Source organism: Rissa tridactyla, chromosome 10 (assembly GCF_028500815.1).
Source record: "Rissa tridactyla isolate bRisTri1 chromosome 10, bRisTri1.patW.cur.20221130, whole genome shotgun sequence".
NCBI lineage: Eukaryota > Metazoa > Chordata > Aves > Charadriiformes > Laridae > Rissa > Rissa tridactyla.
The window spans coordinates 23153034-23179413 of NC_071475.1; the positions used below are offsets into that span (position 1 = coordinate 23153034).

The 26380-nt window shown below is 45.8% G+C and overlaps 1 long non-coding RNA gene across 1 annotated transcript; it reads left to right on the forward strand.

Annotated features, from left to right (window-relative positions):
- On the forward strand, positions 1-25740 carry LOC128915500 (uncharacterized). Its single transcript, XR_008468651.1, has 4 exons — positions 1-943; positions 1947-2052; positions 25211-25362; positions 25524-25740. It is a non-coding gene; the product is annotated as an uncharacterized LOC128915500 (long non-coding RNA).
- Positions 25741-26380: the final 640 nt, after the last annotated feature.

The following is a 26380-nucleotide window of genomic DNA, read 5'->3' on the forward strand; positions in this document are numbered from 1 at the left end:
AGCCTCTTTGCCTTATGCGTGACTGAAGTAGAATCTTGCCTGGTACACGTAGGTATCAGCTTACTTATCTGCTGCTTCTGTATATTCTATGCTAGCAGCTATCTCTTCTCATTCTTTGCTTATCTCCCCTGTGACAGCCATGCACCAAAAGCGTCTTCAAGAACGTTCTGCCTTTTTGTGGTGGTGACCGGTTTTCCCGTGGGCACTGTCCTCCAGCTGCCGTGCAGCTTCCCGGTGGCTGGTCTGCACTTCACGGAGGCCTCCAGCTACTTAGAAATCCTCAGCAGAAGGACATAGTGGAATTTGGGCTTACAGGTTTTGGTTGGTAGCTAGATTAAGAGTTTGTATCTCGTTTAGTGTGTGAGATTTTCAGAAATGGATGTGTGGAGGCAGGCTGTTGTGCACCTGCGGGTCCAAGTCGGCGGCAGGCACACAGCAGCTTCTGTTAACAATTGTTTGTGTTTTGGGATGAGCAGCTCAGGAGGGTCCCAGATCGGAAAGAGGTGTTTGATTGCTGCCCAAGTAGAAGTAATTCCTAATAGCTTGTTCAAGAATGGAAACAGAATCTGATTTTAATTTGATTCCTTTAAAAATCAAAACAAGTTGACAAATATCAGAAGTACACGTGGTTTTTTGTGAGACCTCCAAAACCTATTATCTCTGATGGGTCTTAATTTCAAGATATTATGATTGTCTTGGAGGAGTATTGTAAATTCAATGAGTTAGTCTTTGCCAAGACTCCATCCTGTGATAATCGTAGCAGTGCAGGTTAATGGAAAGCGGAGGGGAAAAGGCTGCAGGTGACATGATGCAACGGCTGCGTAGTCATTTGCAGTTTCACGATGGCACTGGTTTGGCTGGGCAGGGGATGTAACAGCACGGTAGGACACTGCCCTGCTTGTTGCTCTGCGGACATGAGGAGGAGGGGGAAGTTCTGAAGCAGGTAAGGGGTTCTAAAGATTCTAATTCCTGTATTTTTATATTATAGATATTCATTATAATACTGTAATTTATTCTAATTCCTATTCATTTACTTCTTTTTTCCAGAACAGCTAAAATGTACTCATTTGAACATTATGAGATCGGGGTGCCTTTTTAAATTATTATTTATTTAATCAAATTATTCTTACAGATTTTAAAAGAAGAGTTTTTAAAATGGCATCATAGGCAGCGGCCACAGCTGGGCTGCAGTCTGGCGGAGAGCTGGAGCTGGGCCTGGCTGCAGCCCGTAAGCAGGGCTGGCTGGTAACGCCTCGGAGCGGCGGGCACCCAGTTCTCATCACAGGTAGCCCTGTGAGATCGAACAATACGCCGCTTGTCGCCATCCGTATCTTTTGATTGAGTTTATAAGAGTTTCCTAATGTACTGTTAGAGTAAGCACTTAGACTATTGGAAGTCGGAAATAGAAATATTGATGAAATTAGCCTTTTCTGCTGTCTCTGAAATTGATTCTGAGGTTAATTGTCTTTATCTTGGCCACTGTTTCTCAAAGTTGCCTTTTGTTTAAAAAAAACAACAACAAACAAAACCCCAAACAAAAACAAACACGAACCTTCTGGGCAACTTTGTATGAGCAGTGCTAAATGTCTCACAGGAACTATCAGAAAATGCCTTAAGGATTTTTACTTAGGCGTGCAATCAAATAATACGCTTAAAGCTATTGATACCATGTTGAGATCAGAGAACAAAATTGTACAAACAAAAATTAGAGGTATTTACAGCTCAAAGAAAGATCCTGTGATGAGATCATAAAGCCAGACTAGAATTGGCAACCAGTAAGTACTGAAAAGCAAAGAATTGCTTTAGATGGTAGAAATAGACTAGGCTATAAAACCAAAGTAGTCTGAGAAGGAGAAAAGCCAAACTTTCATTCTTTCTAGTATGTGGTATCATCAACTCTGTAAGTGATGCTAATCTTCTGTCTCTTTTTCTGTTACTGTTCCTAGATACAAACACGGTGTCGCAAAGATGCAGGTCTGGAGTGGAAGCTGTAGTAAAACAGCCGTGCGTTTGATTTCTGGAGGGAAAAATCACCCCAGATGTGCTTCCCAGGTGATTCCCTCCTTATCTTATGTATACTGAGTTATAAACACATCAAGTTGCACGACAGTAAAGCAACTCTTCACTGTAACTCAAATAAATAAGAGAGAAAGGTAAACAAACCAGTGTATCTCAGGCCGACTTTTTGTGATCTCTTCTGTTTACTGTTGGAAGTGTTAGAAACCTTTAACAGTTCCCGGTTAAGAGTTATATTTTTAAAGCTATTGGTGAGTTGGAAACACCTGAATTGTTTCAGACTTAGTTCTTTCACTGATGTGTAGAATAGCCGCCTGTTTTACCCAATCCTGAATTAAGCACAAGTTTTACAAATAACACAGTAAAAACTGTATTATGACAGAAAAATAAGTACAATGTGCAGTGTCTACATTAAAAGGAAAGAGAAGTCTTTTGTATTTTCTGTAGCCTGCATCCGTTTACTCTTTAGCGAGTGGGATGTTGAAACAAAACCGGTGGGTGATAGAGCGGTAGAGGTTCCGTGGGCCATCAAGATTTCACACTGTTTGCTGTGATTAGACGCAAGACCATTTGCTGATAAATTAATTTAAAAACTGTATTAACTGTGACTGTGAACACAACTCCATATAACTCCAAATGCTTCATCAGCGATATCTGCTGCTGGGGATAACTTTCCCTTTTTTGTCACAAAAATCCAGAAAGTTACTAAATGCTCCATAGTCTGGTTTCATTTGGTTAATAAAAATATGAACTGTATTTCTGTGCTGGTTAACTAGGAAAACTAGTTCATATGTTGTGGGGAAAAAAAGCTGCCTAAAGAAAGGTGACGTTTTTCTGAATGTATAGTTTGCTAAGCTGTAAGACAAGGATGAAGAGCAAAGCTTGATGTAATGCTATTTAAAAGCCCTTTCCAGAATCCATGGTTGCTCACAGGGGCTGGGTGTCGGTAGCAATTCTAGCGTGCCGTATGTAGGTGTTGAAGATCGGTGCCTGGCTGTACAAAAAGGACTTGATCGTTATTTAGGTTACAGTGCCTTTCTTAAAGTGCTACAGCAGGAGAGAATTTCTGCTAGATTTTACATGGCAAGCAGCATAAGGCCCACTTCTCCACTCCGTAGGCAAAGAATCTTTGTGACTTGCTCACAAAAGCCAGCTGTTTTATATAGATCCGATTTTCCTGTATCCATTGGCGCACATGTTACACCACCCATGGAACTTGAGTTCTGCGATATCTTAAATAATGGTCAGAATGGAACAGCAGCCGTAAAGATGAGTCTCCTGCTGTACTGACGCATCAGACCACCTCACCAGTTACTTTGTGAATTGCTCTGGCTTTATGCAGCATTTCTAGACCGGCGTTTTCGTAGAGGCCAGCAAGCAGGGCAGCTGCTGGTGGGAACGCTGCAGCTCATTGAATAGCGGTGAGTGTAGGGAACGTGCTTGAGGGTTGTAATCTCACAGTTACTGTAAGGAGTTACTCGTTAGAGTTACTAGTGGGAGGTGTCCCTGCCCAGGGCACGGGCTTGGAACTAGGTGGTCTTTAAGGTCTCTTCCAACCCGAACCATTCTGTGAAACTGAATACACTAAACGTACTAAAAATACTAATACACTGCTAAAATAATGATGCGTATTAACCACTGTTCAGACAGTAACAGTACTTTAAGAAATAGTGAACTGAACTAATTCAGATGTTTTATCGGGTTTGCAAGAAAGGCTAGGTAGCCTCGCTTTACAGAAATCCTTGGTTTCTAGAGGAAGGGGTAGCACAAACAATCGTTAGCCTTTTCGTTTTGGTGCTTGTTGTTTAATAGGTGTAAATTGTTGTTCATTCTGTCTGCTCGTGAAAATGTTGTTTGCCTGCGCCACGCAGGAATGTGGAAGGCGAGAGCTGCGGTACAAGCGCGTCGCCCTCCGTGCCAGCGCACTGACGGAATTAAAGGGTTTCATGACGTGTGGCAGCTGATGAACTGCAGACGTGGGGCTTTAGAGCTGGCTGCATTTGCTTGAGAACAATATTAAGAATTCCAAAAGTTTACCTTATTCTGACCTCGGAAAAGTAAATATGTAAGTCTGCATGTTAACAAGCTATAACAGAGATCTGTTCGTTGCGGTGTAGTCGCAGTAATTCTGTCTTATTTTTAAATACCTGAGGCTCTTGATGTAATGGGTCTACACAGCTTGAGAAATAAAGCTGAGTCACCAAATGAAGAATGCAAAAAACGGCATTCAAAACAGTCGCCATCTGGTTTTTCTTACATTCCTCCTCATTAAAACTGGAAGGCTGATTTTTCCCAAATGCTGCAATGAAAATTAGGTGTTCCTGTGTTGTAGCATGGCCGTGTTCGTGTTGTTCACAACTAGAGAATGGTACGTGCTCTCTCCCTTTCATACTCCTAAGCAAATAATTTGAGTAAACTTAAATGACACATTTTTAGGGTACAGGTAAAACCAAAGACTAACTTTTTATTTTTCCGTAGAGATCATCAATCCTGATTTAGGCCCCACCTAATGTAGTCTAAAACAAATAACTACATGTGGTGCATTGTTATCTGAATGATTTGTTATTAAGGTCAATTTTATTAAACATAAAAAAAAATTTAAAAACCGGGAGGTGTAGGCAAGACACGATAGTTGTTAAGAAATGTGGTTTGTAAGCTTTAGTTGACATACAAGTCCTTTCCCAGCTAAGGACAAGGGATATTTCAGCTGAGATATTGACAATATAAACCTATAAAGAATTGTCAAGGTCAGTGCTAACGAAGTTGGGCCTGATTTATTGTGCATTTCTCCAACAAGGACAGTGTTTAGAGGGTTGGATTTGATTTAGTTTTCACCGCTGAGGTATTGCTAGGGGAAAAGAAAAACAACCCACAACTCAACAAATTACCAGACTGTGGATGTGATGAAATCAATAGCGGTCGCACAACAGAGATACGCTCCTTGTTTCTTTTTTTTTGAGGCATGTTCAAAGACCGTGACGTTTTCCAAAGTGTGGAAAATACAGTCATTTAGCCTGTCTCAGTGAAATGCTGCCCGAGGAGCGCTCCACTTCCACGCTGGATGGTGTTACTGTCCCTATGGAATCCACATACACCTTCTCCTTATGCTGTGTTTGCAGCACATGAGGACAGTAGCCTACGGCCTTTGGGAGGTGCGTGGCATCCTCCTGGGGACACGAAACATGGCTGGCTCTTCAGGGGACACTGGCAAATATGGAACTAGACTTTTTTTTTCATAATGCTCAGCAGTGTTTTAAATGAGTGTACAGGGATTCAGGGAGTCACTTGAATCGTCAGGAACAGTTCAAGGTTTGCAGCAGGAGTAATATCCAGGCAGATGCATTTTGATGGTGGGTCACCTCAGGGAGAATAATAATACCGTTGCTCCCCCGTGAGCCGCAACTGCTGATGTGTGCTGTCCAGAGGTGGAAAGTCAAGAGTTCTCCCCAGAGGGAAGGCTGGCAACTAGCGAAGCTTATTTTGGAGTTGAAGCTGGTTATTCAAAATGCTTAGAAAAGTTTCAGTTTTTGCTTGTTTTTAGTATTTCCCTTCTGTTGTTGACAGCAGCTTTGGGTTCACCAAACTGGACTGCTGGTGTATCGAATGCTTCGGGCTCTGGTCGCGTTTCATCTCTTTGTGCCGTTTTGCAGTTCATCTACTTAAAAGGGAATGAAAAAGATTTTGCAAATCAAAGGGCTGGCTCCGTTTTTTCTTTGACTGTTTGGAAGAATTCCATTGAGAATAAAACTGTAGATCTGGAAAAAAAAAATAAAATGCTGCTTTCATAATGATACTTCCCCAGATTCTATGGAAATCGTTTGCTTTTCTTTTTGCACTCTATATGGGTGGTTTTCAAACTGCTCTTCAGTGGAGGAGGAGAGGATGCAAGCTCTGTGTCATCAACCATTCGTCATGTCATTTTAGTGACCTGACACACAACTGGGTGAATACTGTGTGGGGCAGCTTCTCTTTGCAGGTTCCGGTGTGTTACCAGATAGGTGGTATTCTGCTCTGCTCTGCTTGGGTTCCTCTGCCGCCCATGATGCGTACGTTATATGAATAAATCAGCGCACAATTCTTTTCAAAAGAAGTAATTATTAATGTTTAACCATTTATAAATGGAGTGAAAACATGACTAGTAATACAGAGTATGACAAAAACGATAGAGAAGACAGAGACATTGCAAGCGCTGAGGAGTTCGAGGCTGACAGCTGGTGAAGTTTTGTCCTTTCAATAAATAACTCATCGAGGAAGAGTGAGGCCACAAATCCTATGAATTTATATTTATTTTTTTTTTCTGGAGATCTTTCCAGAGGAAAGTTGGTCTGACATATATAAATAATGTACAAATTTCAACAAGCCATTTTAGTATTAAAAGATATTTCATCTATTTACACTTACTTGGAATATTTTCTCATGAAGTGTAGGGCTGAGTGGCAGATGACCGAGATGCACAAGTCTTTTTTTCAGTATTTCTTTACGAACGTAAGCAGAAGTAGCAAGACACTGGTTAAATTTTGACTGCATGGGAGTGAAAGAGGAAACTGTCGTTGCTGTTGGTATATGCATGCATATGGGTATTTATTTTGTGCTGCATGGTGACTGTTCAACAAGTTTCTGCTGCCACCAGGGACTGGCTAGGAAACTCTTGAGCTGTCCTTTCGGTCACCAAGATAACCTCCTGCGCAGCAACCCCAGGGCCAACTTATGGCTGTAAATTACTAACGTGTAAGCAAACCACTGAATTTAGAGAAGAATATAGGCTTTTTCCTTCTCCAAATTTCAAGAGCTTGCCTTGTTTTTTGCCAGTTCAAGGACCTGTGGTGGAAAACAATAGCCATTATTGTCATGAAGATAAAATCCCTGAGCGACTGTGTCTGATAGGAGTAGGGCTCCTGATTAAGCATGTGATAGTTGAGTTGTGGGCTAATTATCTTTTCCATCTGTTACCTAATAGAATTTTGTAACACTGGGATTTAAGGTTTGTCAATTTTTGCTATCTTTCATTCTAAACGTGGCCATCTCTGCCAAGGCCAACAGTGAAACGAGCACATTAAGATAATAAATCTCCAGTGAACAGACTTAAGTTATTTGTTTTGGATGAACGAGGCTACATGTAAAACTGGGGGGTGTTTTGGGTTGACTGGTTACTGGAGGCGGGAGTGCTTTAAGAGTTGAATGCTTTTATAGTAAGCTTTAGTTGTGGGAACATTTGAGCCTGAAACGTGAAAGAATGCAGACCTTTCAAAATATGGTATGTGAGAAAAATGTATGATTTAGTGTTTCCATTTCCATAGAGGAAATAGCGATGCTTTGCTTGAATGAAATGATAAATTTCCTTTAAGTTTAATCATATGATGATCAGGGAAATAAATTCCCTTTAAACTTTTGTCAAAGCAGTTGAGGGAAGAGTTAGGTGTCTTAAAGTAACTCACTATCTACAAGGACGTGGTTATGTTAGTCAATGAGCAGAGGATTGCATTTTTCCTCTTTTTAAAGACATGTTATAACAACCCTAGAAAGATACATAGAAGTGTTTATCAGAAGCTGAATTGGGTTTGTGGTCACTGCGCTCTCAGACCGATTGTAAACATTACTTGTTCTTGGACAAAAGCACACTTATTCCTTTGAGTAATGGAGATAATCGGGGCACTTGCTACTTCTGTTACCATAAAATGCATCTGGAGTTCTCTGTGTAGCATTAAAAATGGATATAACTGGGAAGAGCTTTTGATATGTCATGGAGAATAGTGTGCAATCGCAACTTGCTGCAATAAGGATTTAGAACATATGTAGCGAAACATCAATAATGATGTTTAGAGATATATATATAATTATATATATAATGCCTTTATATCTCTCGTCATTTTTACTGCTTAAGCCTGAGGAAAAAAGATCTTCTGGTGCTGTGTGGGGTGTTAAAAATTCTGGGAGAGGGGGTCCTAAGTGCATTTGTGGGCTACTAAGCTGCTCAGCGTTGGACATTGCTGAGTCTCGGTGTGCTGCTCAGGAGTGGCATCTGCAGCACTGCTGTCCTCTAAGACGGAAACAGCTGGTTCCTGGAGCGTGGAAGCAAGGTTCATGCTTACAGTGACTCTGCCAGGAGTTAACATGACAGGGTTTAGGCAGGTTTCCCTCCTGGCATTGCGCGAGGGAAGGTCCAGTCCAGGTTGATTTTGAACTTGGGAGACATCATGTTGAAGCAAATGTACTATTTCTTCACTTAAAACCTGCTCCCACAAAAGTGTTCCTTGTTCCTCAGCTCAGTGGGATGATCTGTGTGTTGAGAGTCAAAAGCGCCTTTGTATGGGGTATGACGTGTACGGGATGGAGACTGTCAGAAGCGTCTGGTCTTGGATGAGCATCTCCTAATAACAGAGATGTTGCGGGTCTGTTGGACAGGTAGAATAACAAGTTGCGTCAGGGGAGGTTTAGATTAGATATTAGGTAAAATTTCGTCACCGAAAGGGTTCTCAAGCATTGGAACAGGCTGCCCAGGGCAGTGGTACAATCACCTTCCCTGGAGGTATTTAAAAGTCGGGCAGATGTGGTGCTGGGGGAGATGCTTTAGTGGTGGGTTTGGCAGTGTTGGGTTGATGGTTGGACTTGGTGGTCTGAAAGATCCCTTCCAACCTGGACGATTCTAAGATTCTATGATTAAAATCAAGTTATTTAAACTTTTATTGCATTTACAGCAACGTAAGTGCTCTGCAATTAAAAAACCAAAAGTGCTCAGTTTAACAAGCATTGAGCTACTGTGTAAATGTTTTCATGAGCTGGTTCTTGGTCCGTCTCATCACGTAATGCAATTGCATGGCCTGGCTTGCTTCTAGTAAATGGCCTCTCTGGCCCCGGGGCAATCTCGCCACCATCCCCTATTCAGCCTCTCTCCACAGGGAAGAGCCTGAAAAAACATGGTAATGGGAAGGATGACCAGTGTTTACAATACACTAATGGGAAACCCAGCTGTTTCGATAGGTTGCATAATCTTGGAGAGGAAAGTCCAGCGCCTTGAAGAGAAGGCACTACCAATTATCCTCTTTATGGTAACACTATTAGAAGATATGTTTTCATCTGTGCGCGTGGGTCGTATTTAAACCCTCCAATCTGTCTTTTCTAAGTTACTTGCTTATTGCAGAAGGGCCTAGCGGTTTTATGTTTTAACTGGAGGAAATCTCTTGAATGTGTGTTGAATTTGGAAGTCTGATTTGGCTCAATTAAAATGCGATTAGGCTTTCTGTCTCCATTGTAGAGGCTGTAAGTGCTCTGGAGAAACATTTAATGTTGAAGGCTGGCTTGCTGGTTTTGGCCGAAATGTGGATAGAAATATGCAATGCTCTGAGAAATTCCAGGACTCCCACTAGGTCAAAAAATTTTCTCTCAACTATAGCATTTCATCAAGTCCCCTGGTAACATGTCTTCATGTATCACAATCATTATTGCTTGGAAATCCACCAACTCTGCAATGAGCTGAGAGTATTTATTATGCGTGCTGGATGGCATTCTCTGAGTCGAGAGCTTTGATTAAAATAATTTCCGTCCCTTCTGCTTTCAGACTGCATGTATGCTACATGCTGTTCTACTGTATGTTACATGCTTTGGATGAGATTAATTTAGGTACGTGAGTATTTATCTAGTCTAATTCTATTAATTACAATATTTTTAATCAGCCTAACCTGGTATAATATGTTCAGGATCTGGTGACTGAAATCTGGGCTAACGCAGAAATTAGCTATACTTTCAGAAGCGTACTTGGCATGACTCAAAACATTATATACAGGAGATCTTAAAAACCCCTGCGCCAAGCCATCTTGTCATAACTAAACTAATTGGGAACTTTATGATAGTGGCTCTCTTCAGAATATCTAATCTTTACATCTTCGTAGGAACCCTGTTTAGCTGATCTTTTTATGGACTATCTCTTTTCTGGGTGAAAATACGGAAAGCTTCACTTAATCAAAGTTAGCGTGCCTGTGTTCTGGTTTAAAACTGGCTGACAGTGTAACTGAAATCTCACAACAGACCTTTCTTGGCTTTGGCATGGGGTTTTCGAGGAAGCTGTTGAGAGGTAGTCCAACAAATTATTTAATAAATCATTTTCACCTGAAAAAAGTGTGATTTGCATATGGAACCAAAACCCTCTTCCTTTGTTACCACTCCAGTCTAAAGATATTGATGATACAGTAATTTTAGAGTAAAGTAGGGCACTAATGCTCTATGGAGTCTCGGAGTATCAAATATTTTTGATCCTATGATGTGCTGGATCCCCTAGACCCCCATTATTCAAGGATGTCCGTGATTCAAGCCAATTTCATGAGTCTTCACAGTGGGTGGCCTGATGTCCACTTTTTTAATGAGAAATTTGGGAAGCAGAGCTAGAATATTCCGCATTGTGGGCCTCCCAGCAGCTTCTCCACGTGGTGAAGGTCCATGACCCTTTTCAATATCCTGCCTATTCTTTCCTTATAGAAGTGCCGTGCTAGCGCTGGGCGGTGTCTCTGTGTCTTCATGGCTTCTTAAAGAAATAAAAGGCCCTAAAAAGTCCTAAATGCTGCAAGTAGGGCATCAGTAAGTGTTGGCTGGGACCCAAGTTTGTGAAAATATTTAGGCACCCTGGGCTCATTCAGTTCCAAATTCCCGTTGAATCAAAGGCACGATGAACACCTCCATGGCTTTATGGAACTCATCCGACATGAGTTGCCAAAGGCTACACAGAAGTTACCTGCAGAGTGAAGAGCAGACCGATGGGCTTGTAACTCCGTGTCCAGTGTGTTAGCCACTAGAGGACACTGCCTCATTATTATTAGGGAAATTAATCATTACACATTTAAAATGCCAAATTACAGGGGTTCTGTTGTCTTGTCTTAATCTTTGTTTTGCACTGTAACTACCTCCAGTGGTGCCATATGCTCAGATTCTGCTTTGCGCTGAGACGGTGCCTGAGGAACGCCGGCTCTGCTGCCCTTCCCCAGGTGAAAGCGAATACCTGATCTACTGCTGAGTGTCTCGAAGAAAGCAGAGCCACAGTAGAAGACCCTGCGGTATTAAGAGCGGTGCATCGGTTGGGTGAGCTCTTCTGTGAGCGATTGGTCAGGCTGATAATGATTGCTACCATCTCTTCCCGGCTCAGTGAGCTTTGGCCTGTGCTGTGAAGCACATCAACGAGGACTGTCTGAGAAGGTAGACCCCACACCTGCCCTGTGAGCAGCTCCGCAGGGAGGCACAGGGCAGCTGGCTGGGAAGGAGCATGAAAGGTGTGTTGCCCCCCTCCTTGTTTGGGATTCTCCCGACCAGGCAGAGTGGTGATGGCAGAGTTGGGTGTGATGACCTTGTGCTTTACCAGACCCTGATGCTTTCATGCTCTGGCTGGGGCAGAAGCAGGAGGCCACCAAGTGGGTGGTGCTCTGGACATCTGTGTGTGGGTCTGGCACGTGAAGGCATTGGGGGCAGAGCTTCGCTTCCTCTGGGAAGGGAAAGGAGAAACGTACAATTCTTTTTCTGTCTTCATCTCAGAAGAGCTTCTAAAGCAGGCTGTCCATCAAAAAGCATTTTTTTCTGTAGTTGGATCCAAACAGGAGGATATAGAGATGCTTCGGGGTAAATTGACAGAACTTGCTGCTGCTTTTGCCGATCAGAGTATTGAACTGTAACCTAGTCCCATGGTGGTAGCAGGAATGTATCTAGATTTTTAAGTATCATGATTACTTTCACAGAGCTGCTGTAACCATGAGGAATACCTGAATACAGCAGTAGATATTCTTGTTTTAAATCCCACAACTCATTTCCATTGCATCATGAACTTACTGAGTGGGGAAGTCGTCCCTCATGAATGAGATGAATGCATCTCCCCCAAGAGCTGCTCGTTTTCTTGTACCTCATCTGTCTCACACCCTGCAGAATGGGAAGAGGTAATTTGCTGGGTTAAGTTACGGAGCTGGCTCTGTTAAGTCGCTGTGAATCACCGAGGTGTCCAAGAGTGAATTCAGCTGTGATAAAGCGGTGTTATAACCAGGAGGAGATAGGATAGTCTGGAAGTAGTCATCAGTGGGCTCCTGGGCGGTGTCAGTGCTGGTGTGCCCATGTGCCTTGTATAAAAACTGCTTTTATCTGCATCCCATCTCGCTGGGCTTCAGCAGCTCCCCCTGCGATGAATATTCGTGCTCCTGTCTGCTGCCCATCAATAGAAGCTATCCCAAATACCCCTTTTATGTGGGAAATCTGGTATTATATTAATAATGGAGATGCAAAGAACCTCATGGAGCTTAAAAAAAAACAAAACCAGAATTGTCTAAAGGTAGATGAATGTTGCGTTGCAGGTGTACGAACCCCAGTAAACACCACGGGCAGGGGCTGTGTCTGGAAGGTAAACTGGCACATTTTTCACTTCCCAGGAGGCGTTTCTGTGCTTCAGTCAGAAAGTATCCATGCAGATTTCCTGGCTGAATGCTGCCAGCAAGCGCTATTTCACTTACACATGCATGATAGCTTTATTAATTTCCTTTGTTATAATTGCGGTGAATTCTTTCCTTGTACACTGAGCAGCTTTTCTGTTGTTTTGAGAATGGTTTTAGCGCAAAGGTCTCTCGAGGCTTGAGTTTGACTGAAAGACGGCCAGATGGGAAACATATTTTTGACTGACAGATGCCTGAGGTTTGTAGCCCTTAAAGCTTCTGGTAAAAACAAGGGGAGCTCAGAACATAATGCCCCTTGGAAAAAGGGACTGCCAAGAATGGGTAGCTAATAATTGTCCGTGTGTGGAAATACAGAGAGCTTGATCACTTTTATACGGCTGGGGGCCCAAATCAATTACATTAATGATAAATGTGAATGGTTTTGTGTTCATTTTATTAGGCGAGCGTTTGGGTTTGTCTTTAAAACTTGCTACAGGACTGCATCAAACTCTTCTCTTTGAGAATAGGTGCTTTTTGCTGAGCTAGCATTCACTGCGGGTTTACCTCCAGTCACAGCTCTCAGGCCCGTCTGCGCGCGCCAACCGTTATTTGTGTTTTTGAGCTGGAGCTGGTTCCTCTCTCCGGGGACGTTGCTTCCAGCCCGAGCGAGCACAGCCCCCCAGCTGCTAATGCCATCTCTCCGCAGACTGAATAATGTTTAGGGCTGTATCTGCTCTCATTTAAGTGCAGCTAATGCAAGGGGGCTTAACTTGAGCGCAGCAAACTCGAGTTAAATCGGTGATGAGAACAGCCTGAAATGGGTATGTTCAATAGGTTCCACATATGTTCACAAAATTAAAAGAAAACCAGTAAAATCTCCCCACAAACAGAAGTGGGCGAGTGGCCCAGATCAGCACAATTTAGCAGAGGAGCTGTAAAACGCCGACATGCCACCCTCGAGGCAGAGCAAGAGGAGGGATGCCCTTGGCCGTGGTCTGGCAATTGGGCTCAGGGGGGACCTGCCAGCGGGGGGAACCTGGCCCGGGGTCCAGCGGCACGGCTGGGAGGGTGGGCTGTGGGGTTGGACGGGCTCTTTCCCTTGATGCTCTTGTCAAAGCCGCTTCATTTCTTTATGGGGATCTATTTTCTGTGTAACCAAATGTGTTCCTGGTCCCTCTTTGGGTCAGGGAAATGAATTCTCTTACCCGGGGTCCTGGCCCTTCTCTCATGCCTTTGGCCAAGGGATGCCGCAGGCAAACAGAGCGGATGGGTGCAGCGTGTGAGTGACAGCCACCTGGACCATGTGTGACAGAAACTTATACAGCAAATGTAATAACCTTGTTGTTTACAAGCGGTGTGTCTTATAAATGTATCCGCTATTGACGTTGTGGAGTGTTTTTTATGGTGTAGGACTATTATAAAGCATTTTAATGATTTGATATGTTAGTATTATGGTTCACCTAAGTCTTATCACATGTTTCCGTTCTTTAAGCAGACACCATCCCCGAGTCACTGGCTAATGGCCTAGGCGCCGTCACGTTTGCTGTCTTTTAACCAAGATCTGTTCTCATCTGTGTTAACGAAAATAGCTATCGGTACATCGAAGTTTAGTTGCAGGGTTTTAAGCACAGAAAGTACCCCCTAGTTGGGCTGTTCCACTTGGGATGCCAACAAGAGTGGTCTTGGTCACACCTTAACACCTGAGGGACTCCCGTGTACGATACTCAAACCGAGGAGGGTCTTCAGGGCTCTGGTCTATCCAGTTTTTCCACCGGATGTTTCTCCTGCATCGCTGTGGTGAGGAGCCGGCTGAGCAGCATCAGGGTCAAGGTGTCTGGCAGGAAGCCCCATGGCAGCAGCACAGTTCCTTGGAAAGCAGAAGGTAGGCCATGCATGCTCTTTCTGCCCCCTGCGCGGCCTTGTCTTGGGTTCAAAAAAGGCCAAATTCTTCTCTCGTTAGTGGCTGTAAACGGGGCTCATCTCCGTCACTGCTGTGGCTTAGATGCAGCTGATAGCAGAAGGTCACCCAGGTTCCTCAGTGCCCGGGAGTTCATTTGTTATTGGTGTTTTCAGACCTGGTCTAACGGAGCTCAGCTCTCTCCCTGCACTCGGGTCCCTTTCCTTTGGAGGTCAGCAGTGGCAGGGCCACTGGTTGGACTGGAATCGCAACCCATAGAGAGCGGGTCTCAGGATCCCACCACCTGGAGGTATTTCGGGAGCAGAGGTGGGGAGCAGGGTGGACAGACCAGGAAGAGGACTTGAGAACTGGGTCCCTTGGCAAAAGCTGTCAGAGAAAATTTGTTCTGGACAACTTCATACCTGGAGCCAAATTTTAGCAGTGGCCTAACCTTTGATGCCAAGAATTTTTGTCCTGTCTGGTTGGGAGTATCAGAGTAATGCGGGTTGGTGGGGGTAGAGAGAGAAAAGAGCCCAGATGAGTTTTGAAATGTTTTTCAGTGAAATTCTACAGCATTTGCTGTTACTTGCATTGTTTCCTTTGAATTTCACCCTGTTGCAGAGTCAGTTTATCTAGAGGAATTAAACTCCGATGATTAAATTCCATGTTAAAATGAGTAAACATATTGGGATCCTTTAGCACTAAATCACAGTGATGTTATATTAGATGCTGAAAAGACAATAAAAAAACTACTCATTCAGTAATATTTTAGAAATTGAGATGCCTGCCTTGTAATGTCTTCTGACATGTACTTTTTAAGTGATTTATAAATTTCTCTTTTGCTTAGAATACAGCAGAACTGGGTCTTTGATATTTAGATCCTCATACTTGTTCTTGGAATTTTTCTTTGGATGAAGATTTTGGCAGGGATGATACTTTGTGAAACAGTCCTGTGTCTGGATCTCATTCATCGCAGATCTTGAAAAGAAATGTCTCTTGGCTTTTAGATAGGGCCGTGGAATTTTTCAAAGGATGAATTCAAACTATAAAGTGCATGTACATATAGGTTCCTTTAAATATGCAGAGCTTATGTAAGGATCAGATTTGCATACATTTTGCTCATGGTAAGTGTAAATTTTAAATGTGTTGCAGGCATGGAATATGCACCTTTGTATTAAGCTGGGTTTAGATATGGCAGCATTTGCCAAATAATTTTATTTCCTTGAATTAATTCTGTTCTGATCAGGCATCATGAGCGGAAACCAAAGTTATTCCTGTATATTCATTGTTTTTGCCAACTTGCGTGTGCTGTTTCTCCTTATGGCGTTTTGCAGTGGGGCGTTGAGGAGCTGCCCGGCAGAAAGCACGGAGCAGACCCCGTCTGGAGCTGGGATCCTGGCACTCGGCCAAAGCGTTGGGCAAAGGTAACGCACAAAGACAGCCTGAGCCAGCTCACAAATTATCCAAAAAAACCCCACCAAAAATGGGGGGGGGAGAGCAGAGAGGGGTCCTGGACTACAGGACACAGTAGGTTTTCTCTGATCTTGATGCCTCCAGTTGGGAAGAGGCGTTAACGGGCTGTGTCCCACCACGCTTCAACACTGGTGTGTCCAGTTAAGCTCATGCATCCATCATGTCAGGTTCGGGGCTTATCACTGTAACTGGAGTGTGGTTGGTGGAGCCAATATTTGCTGTAGATGGGTTGCTGGAATTACAAAGTCGGGTATTGGGCTGCATTAAAGCAACTGAGCTCGTATTCGCCAAGGCTGGCAGCTCAGACGCGGAGCCTTTAGATTTACATAGTCTTTTGTCCTGGGCCTGACCTAAATCACCAGCACTTCGGGACAAGAAATGAATTAAGTTCTGTCTCTGTGCAGATGAAATCTCTGGCCTCTGCTGAGCGTACCAATAACGGAGCCAGCAGCGGTCATGTCTTTCCTTGAGACTATCATAAATTGCCTTTATTAATGGCAGATTATAGAAATTTCAGCCAAGTCTTTATCAGCACTTAGGCCAGACACCAGATAAACAGTTGGCCACAATTCTGGCCTCTAATAAAATTGTACATGAAACTTGAGCTCTGTTTTGCCGTTTAAACACTCTTTTAAAAAAAAAAAATAAATAAAAAATGAGCTGGTTCCTCAGTGGTGTAAACTGGTGTTGCCGCCTAGAGCCAAGCCAAGTCCGCTGCCATATATCCCATGAGGATCCAGCCCATTTCGCTTGGTGGGAGAGTCCTGGCTTCTGCCGTGGTCCCCACTGTGATTGTGGAGGAGGAGGATGAGGACAAGCGCTGCCTGAAGCCCACGTGCGGGGCCGGCGGTGCGGCCGGGAGGGCACCTGTCCCCGCTGGGTGGGTGTCCCTGCTGTGCTTCCCCCGGGCTGGGTTGTGCCTTGTGCTTTATTCCAAGTGGAGTTTCCCTTCCCATCTGGCTAGCAGTTTCCCCTCAGAAGGACGAGCTGTTTGCTGCTGGTTGCGCTAAGGGAAATTTCCGGCTACCAGGAAGAGATTCCTGGCTCATGGGGCGCCTGTGGGGCGGAAGGGGCGGGTGGGCGCAGACCGCACATGCCGGAGCTCCTGGGACCGTGCTCTCCGGTTAAAGCAAGGTGACAATGTGGGTAGTGTCGTGTTTGTAAGGGAGGCTGGAGCGGCTCCGGCAAAGTTAGCCAGTGTAGCCTTTGTGCTATTTTTCTAAGGTTTTTTTTTTTTTCTAAGTCTTTGAAATAGTTTTTGACATCTGCTCTTCATTACACAACAATATAGCTGTCTTTTTAGGAAAAGAGACATTTTTTCATTATTCGTTTCAAAGTTAACAAACACATTTTAAAGTGCCCGCAATAATTGCAAGGGATTTGCTTTCAGGTGATTTGGCAGCACAGCCGAGGCCAACTACAACACTGTTTTCTGTTCCACGTCTACATTTACCTTGGTCACAACTAAAACCAGGTTTTTATCAGAGTTCCTGGTTTTGTTCTTTATTAAAGAAATACTTTGACTTTGTCTGGATGGGCGACGTGAAACTCTGGCGGGAAACATAAACCTTGCGGTACTTCATGTTCATCGGCAAAAGTGTTTTGTTTGTCCTTCGTAGGGACAACCCAGTTGCGTGGGGGCTTTTCCCTTTGCCGTCAAGGGTGTCACACGTAGCTTTCTTCTTTCACACCCAAGTGGAAAAATATGTAAACTTTGAAAGGTTTTTAAGCAACAGTAGCATGTCAGAATTTTAAGACAGAGGTATGCAGTATGAAAAAGCCGACCTGTGTTTCCCCTCTCATGCCACATCGCATTTGGTGTGTTTCTTTGAAAGCCTGGAGCTGAGCGCAGGGCTCGGGCTGCTTTCGGGAGGTAAGGAGGCTTCGCAGGAGAGGCCAAGGGTGCAGCGGCTGCGAGGGTGGCAGCGCACACATGCCTCAACTCGTGTCTTCAGTAACTGTCGCTACGCCACCTGCGTTCTCACCTCAGGGAAAATGTTGCGGGCACCTTGGGTTTGTTTTTTGTGACTCGCACAGGAACCCTGAGCCTGTCAGGAGTTGGCCGTCTCAGGCTGGGGGATGCTCTGAACGACGAAGAAGAGAGGTCTCTGAACTCGGCAGGTCTCGCTTCTGTAAGAGAAGGTTGGGCATTTGTTTTTTTGCTTCGGTTTTGTATGTTTTAGGAAAGTGTTCTTTTGGTAAAAAAGGAAGGGGAAGCAGTTTCTACAGAAAATACTTGTCATCTTGGCATTTAGTACTTAAGTATCAAGTTGTTTCTTGATACTTAACATTCTTTTGGTTTTATACATGCAGGGGGAGATTTTCTGATCTCTGGGACAGTCAGAGAAGATTTAAACTTTTAAAATATTAACTCCCCTGACAGCTTCTGAAAGTGTGATCCCAGGGCTTCCACCTTGTATTGCTCTGGTTTTTTGGAAGAGGAAAAAAAATGAAAGGAACGAGTAAGAGTGACAAGAGCAGGGGTCATCTGTAAAAATGTATGGAGGGCAACGTGTAACTATCCAACAGCCTGCAAGCTTCAAAAACCCGAATAGCAGTGTAAGTGTCTCTTATATTTGCACTAGACACGGGCATTTTCAGGCGTGTGCAGAGTCCAAGCCTTATTTATTCTGTGTTCTGCGCCCGAGAGCAGAAACTGCACGTTGGTGTCCATAATGTTTGTTCTATTTCTCCTTCTGGATGGCGGCCGGATGAAGGGTGGGAGCTGGAGCCGGGGCTTCACTGCGGACTGGTGATAGAGGAAAAGAGCTGAGGTGAGTTTTTACAAACTGTTGTTAATTAGAGGTACAGCAGCTGCCTCATAGCTCAGCTACTGAAGGTGCCTGATAGATTCGGCCCCTCTTGTCTTTTCCAGTTTAAAGCAAATGTCAGAAAAACAGAGAGAAAGCTCCTACCCTCACAAGGCAGAGGAGATTTGGCTATAAAGAATGTGGCTTCCTCATCCCCATCCAAAGCATTTTGATAAAATGAGAGACAGCGTGTCCCCGGACTTTCATTTTCACCCTCAAGGCTGCAAGTCTGTACTCTCAAAATATCCGAAGGTTATCTTCCAGGCACGGGTCTCTGCGTTTGCTCCGAGGAGCCGGGCTACCACTGTCTGCTCACTCTGGTTCACTTTCTGAGAGTTGCAGTGTCATGACCCTAACACATCAGAAAATAAGAGCAGTTTACTCTAAATTTAGAGCACAGCAGGGTGCAACTGGGATTAAGCAGGACAGTGACCGGAGCAGCGAGGCTACAAGCTAGCTCAGTTTGACTTGTTCCAAATAGCTGACCAGTGTTTCATAGAATGGTTTCGGCTAGAACTGACCTTGAAGCCCACCCAGTGCCACCCCCTGCCCTGGGCAGGGACACCTCCCACCAGCCCAGGTTGCTCCAAGCCCCGTCCAACCTGGCCTTGAACCCCTCCAGGGATGGGGCAGCCACAGCTTCTCTGGGCAACCCGGGCCAGTGCCTGTTTGCTGTATTTTATTGTGTTGACTGCTGCAGTTTCAGAAGAAAGCTTGAGCTCTGTGCTTGTTCAGACCCCAGCGCGGTGGGCTGGCAGGAGCTCTGATCTGGAGCTGGGTTGACTGGGTTGACTTCTTCAGCTGCGTCCTGACCTGCTTGTGTGCGGGGAGGCACCTCCTTGTTCAGCCTGCCGGGGGACTCCGGGGACTTTTGTGGCCTTGCTTTCCTTTTGCCAGCTATGATTTCTGGTCTCCAGCCAAGCACAGTCGGAGTGCGGGATGATAGCGTTGGTCCCAAGAGCGATGGGTTACCTGCAGTCGGAGCTGGCGTACCTTCAGCCTGTGCTTTTCCATACGCTGCTCGGCTCTTCAGGTATGAAATGGTTTGGTGCAGTTTACTCCAGATGCGAGACAGACGTGGGTGTCAGTTTTGGCCTGATCACCGCAGCTTTCACGCTGCTGTGGTTGACTCCAGAGTTGTGTCTGCAGGCTGTAGTGTTGCATCAAGCTGCTTTTAGAGATTATAGCACCTCTGCGCTTTCAAGGCATGATATAGCCTGTTACCGTTTGCAGAAATCCTTTAGATAGTCTTGTGGTCCAAGGAAATAAGTCCACGGTCTGAGCTGTTAATGTATTTTTATTAAGCAGCGCATTCTGACGATGATGAGAACATACAACACTTTCACTTTTTCTCCACCTCCCCCCCCCCCACCTCAGAATAAAACCGGGCAGTTTAGTTTCTGGGGAAAAGAACTATGTCAAATATGCTGCTGGTGAGTCATGGAGGTGAGGGAGGGAGAAAGATGTGCCATTGAGTGCTTTAAGGGATGCTCTAATCGGCTGCAACATTTAAACAAGCTTCTTTTCATCTGTATATTGGGCCATTTTCAGAACTAAATGGCTCCATTAAATGGTTTTCCAGGTCTTATGCTGGCCAGACAGCTATTAAAGTCAATGGGAGTTTTAGCCTCCGTAAGAAACGAAGCATCAGTTCTTCTGCCAGGTGAAATATATCATTCAACAAAAGCTAAACTCGTGTTCAGAGAATCCAACGAGCTAATGTAAACAAGGACATAAAGCTTCTCAAATCCTGCTGAGCTGTTTTTGCAGAGGTAATGTCTTTTACAGCACTAAAAATCAGTTCCACGGGAAAGCGAGCCGGGAACCGCATTGGGGCTGGATCTGCAGCCGGAGGAGTGGGGACCGTGCGGCGGGACAGCCCCGGAGCGGAGCGGCAGAAAGCTGGAAACAATTCCCGTGCTTTAGGAGACAGAGTGAGTTCTTTCAGAAGCAAACCAAAATCGTGTCTTCCAGAGCTTTGTGGAGCCTGCTCTGCTTAAAGCCCGTCTCTAGACGCGAACCAGTTACCTTGTCAAAAACGCCCTGTACATGAGGTGCTTTTGCAAACACACAGAAGAACAAAAATCCTCAAAAAACTCTTTGAAAAGGGCTGACGTTGCCAAGGCTGTGGGTTATTTGGTTGTCATTAGGTACAAATTTCCAATTGGAGAAGAGCCTCTCCAGCAGGTTGGTTCTCACTAAGCTACCTTAGTGCTTTCTAGAGTAAAGATTAAGAATTAAATGTAACTTAATTTTTCCTGAAGAAATGTCAGCATAGTTTTGGTTTCCCAGAGCTGGGAAAATAGCTTGACAATTAAGCGCTGAATCGGTGGCAGGAAAAGGGGGACAACCGTTTGGTTTTCTTTACTATGAAAAATAATTTTTATGTTGTCATTTCTTTGAAAAACAAAGACAGTAGCTAAACCCATCTATTTAAAAGATATTTTTCTTTTTTTTCATGGCTAGCTTGTTTTTTCAAAAAACCAAAAACAACGCAAGAACATGTTATGTTTCTTAAGATGCAAATGATCTTGGAATGTGTTACTGTTAGTGAAGTTTCATAGAATCATAGAATGTGTTGGGTTGGAAGGGACCTCTAAAGGCCACCTAGTCCAACCCCCTGCAGTGAGCAGGGACATCTTCAACTAGATCAGGTTGCTCAAAGCCTCATCCAGCCTGGCCTTGAATGTCTCCAGGGATGGGGCCTCCACCCCCTCTCTGGGCAACCTGGGCCGGTGCCTCACCACCCAATCAAGTGTTTCACACACACACTACTGATAATTTCATTGAAAGCTGCTGATTTGTGATAGGGAAGGTGTCCTGACACCAGCTGTGCGGGCTGCAAGGGGCCTGGCCCTAGCCAGGATGTGTAAGTGCCAAACGGAGAGTGAATTCCAGTCTTGGTGTGTGACTCCTGGTATGTGAATCGAGGGTAATGGCCTACAGTGGGGCAAATGGTGCCTGGTGCTCGCTCACCCTCTCTGTCTTGTCAGATTTGTTGTTTTTCATTTACCTCTGTCACCACAGGTGTAAAACTAAATACAGAAGAAGATTTCTCATATTAGTTTTTGGAAGAGAAAAGGATACAATCATAGAGTCATGGAACGGTTTGGGTTGGAAGGGACCTTAAAGCCCACCCAGTGCCACCCCCTGCCCTGGGCAGGGACACCTCCCACCAGCCCAGGCTGCTCCAAGCCCCGTCCAACCTGGCCTTGAACCCCTCCAGGGATGGGGCAGCCACAGCTTCTCTGGGCAACCTGGGCCAGGGGCTCACCGCCCTGACACCAAAGAATGTGGCATAAAGGATGTTGCATCAAAGACAGGCTTCCATGGGCAAATGGTTACTGAAGAAAAAGAACATGGGTATTTCCTTTTCAGCTAATGCCTGAAGCGCAGCATTCGCTTCTCTCTGTTGTATCGATAACCCGGGCTGCTGTCTGCAGGCACGTGCCTGCAGACAGCAGCCATGTGCCACCCGTCCCCTCCCCGGAGCTCTTGTGCTCCGGGGAGGGGACGGGTGGCACAGCAAGGCAAATAAGCGCACTTACCTGATATTGGTATATGGATGTAGTCACAGCAATGCACAGAGGGAGCCTGCAGACAAGGGCAGCCAGAGGGTTTTGCTCTTTGCTCACTTTATTTTGTTTGTGTGGAATTCGGGGGCTGCTGGGGACCCTCCTGCGCTGCGGTGTCTGGCTGCCCAAGAGAGACTGAAACGCCCTGGCTCAGGAGCTGGGAGCCACCCGGTTTGGTGGCTGGGAGCTCTGCGGGGACTGGCTCCTCCGCTTCCAGGGCTGGGTTAGGGAAACTTGATTCACAGGGTTCTGTGTCCCCGGTGTCACTCCCGGGGCCTGGGCTCTCCCACGGCAGCTGTGCCATGAGCCCCGCTGGGCTGACGTTAGGGTTTTTGGGCAAGAAATGACCATAAAATCCTGTGGGGAGAACACTATGGAAAAAAGGATGTGTACTTCCGAAGGTTAATAGATTATGGGGACCTGTTTTTCAGGAGGATAGATGGAAGTGGTGTGGTGTTGGTACTGGAGGAAGCAATCCCTCGGTGCTGGGGACCTCGGCCAAAACACAGACGTGCTGAGGAAAGGTACGAGGCTGCTCTGCTCTCGCATGCCACGTACCCTGAGTTTGGGGTATCTCGATTTCCTTTTTTCTCTTGGCAGGAGAAATTTTCGGTTCTTGCTGGGGTATATGGGAAGAACTGCTGGTCGGCTGTGGAGTTTCCTGGTGAGAGAGGTCCCCTTGCTGCCGTAGCTCGCTCGGAGGGACCTTGGTGTGCCTCCTCAGCTCTAGCCCGTGTTGCCATCCTGCTTTTCTAAACCCTGTAAACGCAGGGCCTTTCAGTAGGGCCTGTAGCAATAGGACAAGGAGCTTTAAACTAAAGAGGGGGAGATTCAGACTAGATATAAGGAAGAGCTTTTTTTACGCTGGCGTTGGCCCAGGTTGCCCAGAGAGGTGGCAGACACCCCATCCCTGGAAACATCCCAGGTCACGTTGGACGGGGTGCTGAGCAACATGATCTAGTTGAAGATGTCCCTGCTCATGGCAGGGAGGTTGGACTAGGTGGCCCGTAAAGGTCCGTTCCAGCCTGAACTATGCTATGAAACCAAATCTGCTGCTGATGCTCGGTACTTCGTGCATTATGCGCCCCAGGGGCACCCTGGTTTATGGCTGAGGTGCCCGGGTCATACTGCAGAAACTATTTATTTTTTTTTTTCCTAGTGCATTTCTCAGTTTTTGGAAGTTATCCCTAAATATATTTTATTATTGATGGGAAAAACCTGCTTCTTGTAGGAAAAACAGGTTGTAAGCTAGTGGGATTTGTTTATGGGTAGTTGTTTTCACTATTGTGGATTGATTGCACAGCCAATACCTGATTTTATCTGCTCGTGTATCTCTTGATACTAATTTATCCTTTCCTGTTTATCACCGCTGTTACGTAGTCAGAGAGTGATTTTTCTAGCCTAGGAATTTCCTGGGAAGCCGGAGGCAGCCTTTCAAAGAAATGCAGTCTCAGGGTTTCTGAAATGCTGGTTTCACCTCTGGGGGGGGAAAAAAATGGTTTTCCTTTTCACTGCAGACCTGGAGACGAATTTTTTTGGAGTCTTCTCATGCCTCTCACTGTTCATTCAGTCTTCTACAGCCACATGCAAGTGCTCACACCTCTCACTGATGCGCGCCAGCGGGAACTTTAAGAACTGTGGTGTATTGTTCAAAGATTTAATTTGAGAGTAAAAATTGGGATTCTGCCTCCTTCTACTGTTTGCCTACCTCTGTGTATCTCTCACCAGGCATTGCGGGGTGGAAGTGATGAGTACCGTGACGGATAACCTGCAGGTGCTGGCTGGGGGATACCCGGTGGCCAGTAACGCAGGCAGCAGCAGGCCATCCAGCTGCTGGCACATCCCTGGTTCTGGAGGGCTCATCTTACAGTAGCTCTGCACCAGGGGAGGCGAAACACAGCAGAACAGCAAAATAAAAGGCATCAGCTCCAGGAAGGACTTTTCCCAAGTGCCTGTGAGTCAGAGGGTGGCGTTTGTTGATGCAACACTCAGGTTTGTGGTGAGGAGACCCGTCGACCCTGGCTGCAGGGGCTGGTCTCAGCGGCGGTCGTCGCTTGGTTGTGTGAATTTAGCCCTGAGCTGGTGTGGGGACCCGCGTCCAGCTCTGCACCCAGGCACAGCACTGACCCCAGGCTGGATCCGCTGCCCTTCGTGCACGAGGAGGGGCCGCACACACCCTCCACGGGCGTTGTCCCTGCTCAGCCCCTGGGAACGCACACGAAAGGTTTCCCAGGGTGTTTTCGTGATACGGTGTTTTTCCCTGTTTGAGTTACCGGAGGCTGCTGAGGGATGGGGTGTTTGCTCTCGCGGCATCTTGCGCACCCCTTTGCTCGCAGGAGGAGCGCGAGGACGCCGAACGTCACTTTCTCCTGCTGCTCCCCCCGAATCACGGGCTGGCTGCTGCCCCTGCACCCACCGCCACTGCAACGGCCTTCTCCGAGCAGATGTTACTCGTTGTTTCCTCCTTTGCCTCCATACTGACATTTTTATACACAAACAGCAGCTTGTGGTCCTGCTGGCCTTTTAATGTAAAGAAAACACCCTGCTTCATTGCTATTTGCTTGTTTTTCCTGGTGCTTGTCCATGGTGGGACAGGAGGGTCTGTAGCATCCCTGGGCAAAACGCCGCTGCCGCTTGCCTTACTGAAGCGTGAGGCTTGCTGCAGGCAATGGGGGGCCTCTGTAATATTTGCCCCCAGGGTCGTCTTTGCTGAATGTCCCCTTGCGCAGGCATCTCTGCAGCGTCCGTCTGAGCAGGGCCGTATCTCCCAAACAACCTTCTGATGTTGGGTTTGGGGGGGTGGGATGCCACAGCGGGGCTCTGCTCTGCCCTGGGGGGACCCCAGCTGGCTCCGGGACCTCTCCCAGGTCTCCTCGCGGAGCTGCGTCCCATGGCTCGGCTGCAGGGCTGCAGCACGCCGGGGCGGGATGGATACCAGCTTAGCGTAGGAATTTCTCAGCCTGTTGCTCATGACTCATAGCCAGAGTGTGCAGGAGAACTGTAGCTGTGTTTCAAAATACCAGACGCTCTGTTGTTTCCTTCCCGCAGTGGATTTTCCATGGCCCCAGCCTCAGCCTGCCGGCAGCCTGCCTGGACGCTCTCCTCACTGTGCTTCGGCAGTCCCCCCGGTCCAGGTCCTCCCGCTTCTCTGGAAAGCCCTTCAGGTCAATGAGTTCCTCTGGATTTGGAAGCAGGTCCTGGTGAGAGATGAGTCACTGAATTTCATAGAATCACAGAATGGTTCGAGTTGGGAGGGACCTTAAAGATCATATTTTCTCAATTCCCATTATGTGGCAGTTTCTCTTTCCCAAGATACACCACCCCCAAAATTTACCTTGCTGTGTCTTGTCTTGATATCCAGAGTATCCCTCTTTGTGACAGACCAGTGGAACGTTAACCCGGGTACCGCATTGCCAAACGAAAAAGGAGTCTGACTGCTGGTGATGCCCATTACGTAAACCGGCATCTAGAAATAGAGAAACCAACTTTCCTAAGTAAGTCTGGCATGCTAACCAAACCTGCGCACAGCAAATGTGATTAAACTTAAAATTCATCTCCGGAGAGGAGCCAGTCGCACTCACTAATGGAGTAAGTCATACAATAAGCTGACACTTCAGTCTCACGTCTTGTTGCTGACAGAATGATTCATTTAAGTGTTCTGAAACAGGTTCTTACTTAATTGAACAGGATATTTGGTAATTAAAAGGTATGGAAGGCTAAATGAAAAAAGAGAGTAAGGACTACAAAAAGAAAAAGGGCTGCTTCTCCCCATAGCCCATGGATTTCCCAGAAAGTGAGTTTTTCAAGCACAGAGGTTCTCACTGCACTCCAGGAAAAGCCTAATTCAGTGCACTAGGAAGACGTTGACTTGAAACGTTACTGATGTTCTCATGCTGCCATTCGTTAGTAGAGATGGGCCGATTTCTTACTATTTATGTTTGATTTTTTTTGTTTGGAAACAGTAGGAGGACAAAGTGTGCCCACTGTGAAGATTTGGTTCACACAGGTCGGCGTATTATTTCAGCTGCAGAAGTTGCACGATGGATTCACAGCGGCTTTCCCAGACGCAAACCAGTACCGGGGTGTGTGTGTGTGCCACGGGAGTCTCTTTTAGCATGACACACCACGCCAAGCTGCCAGGCATATTTTCTCTGTTTTCTGTTTTTTACTGACCATAATAAGAACGGCCACCCAGGGTGCTGGGCATCCCAGGCAATC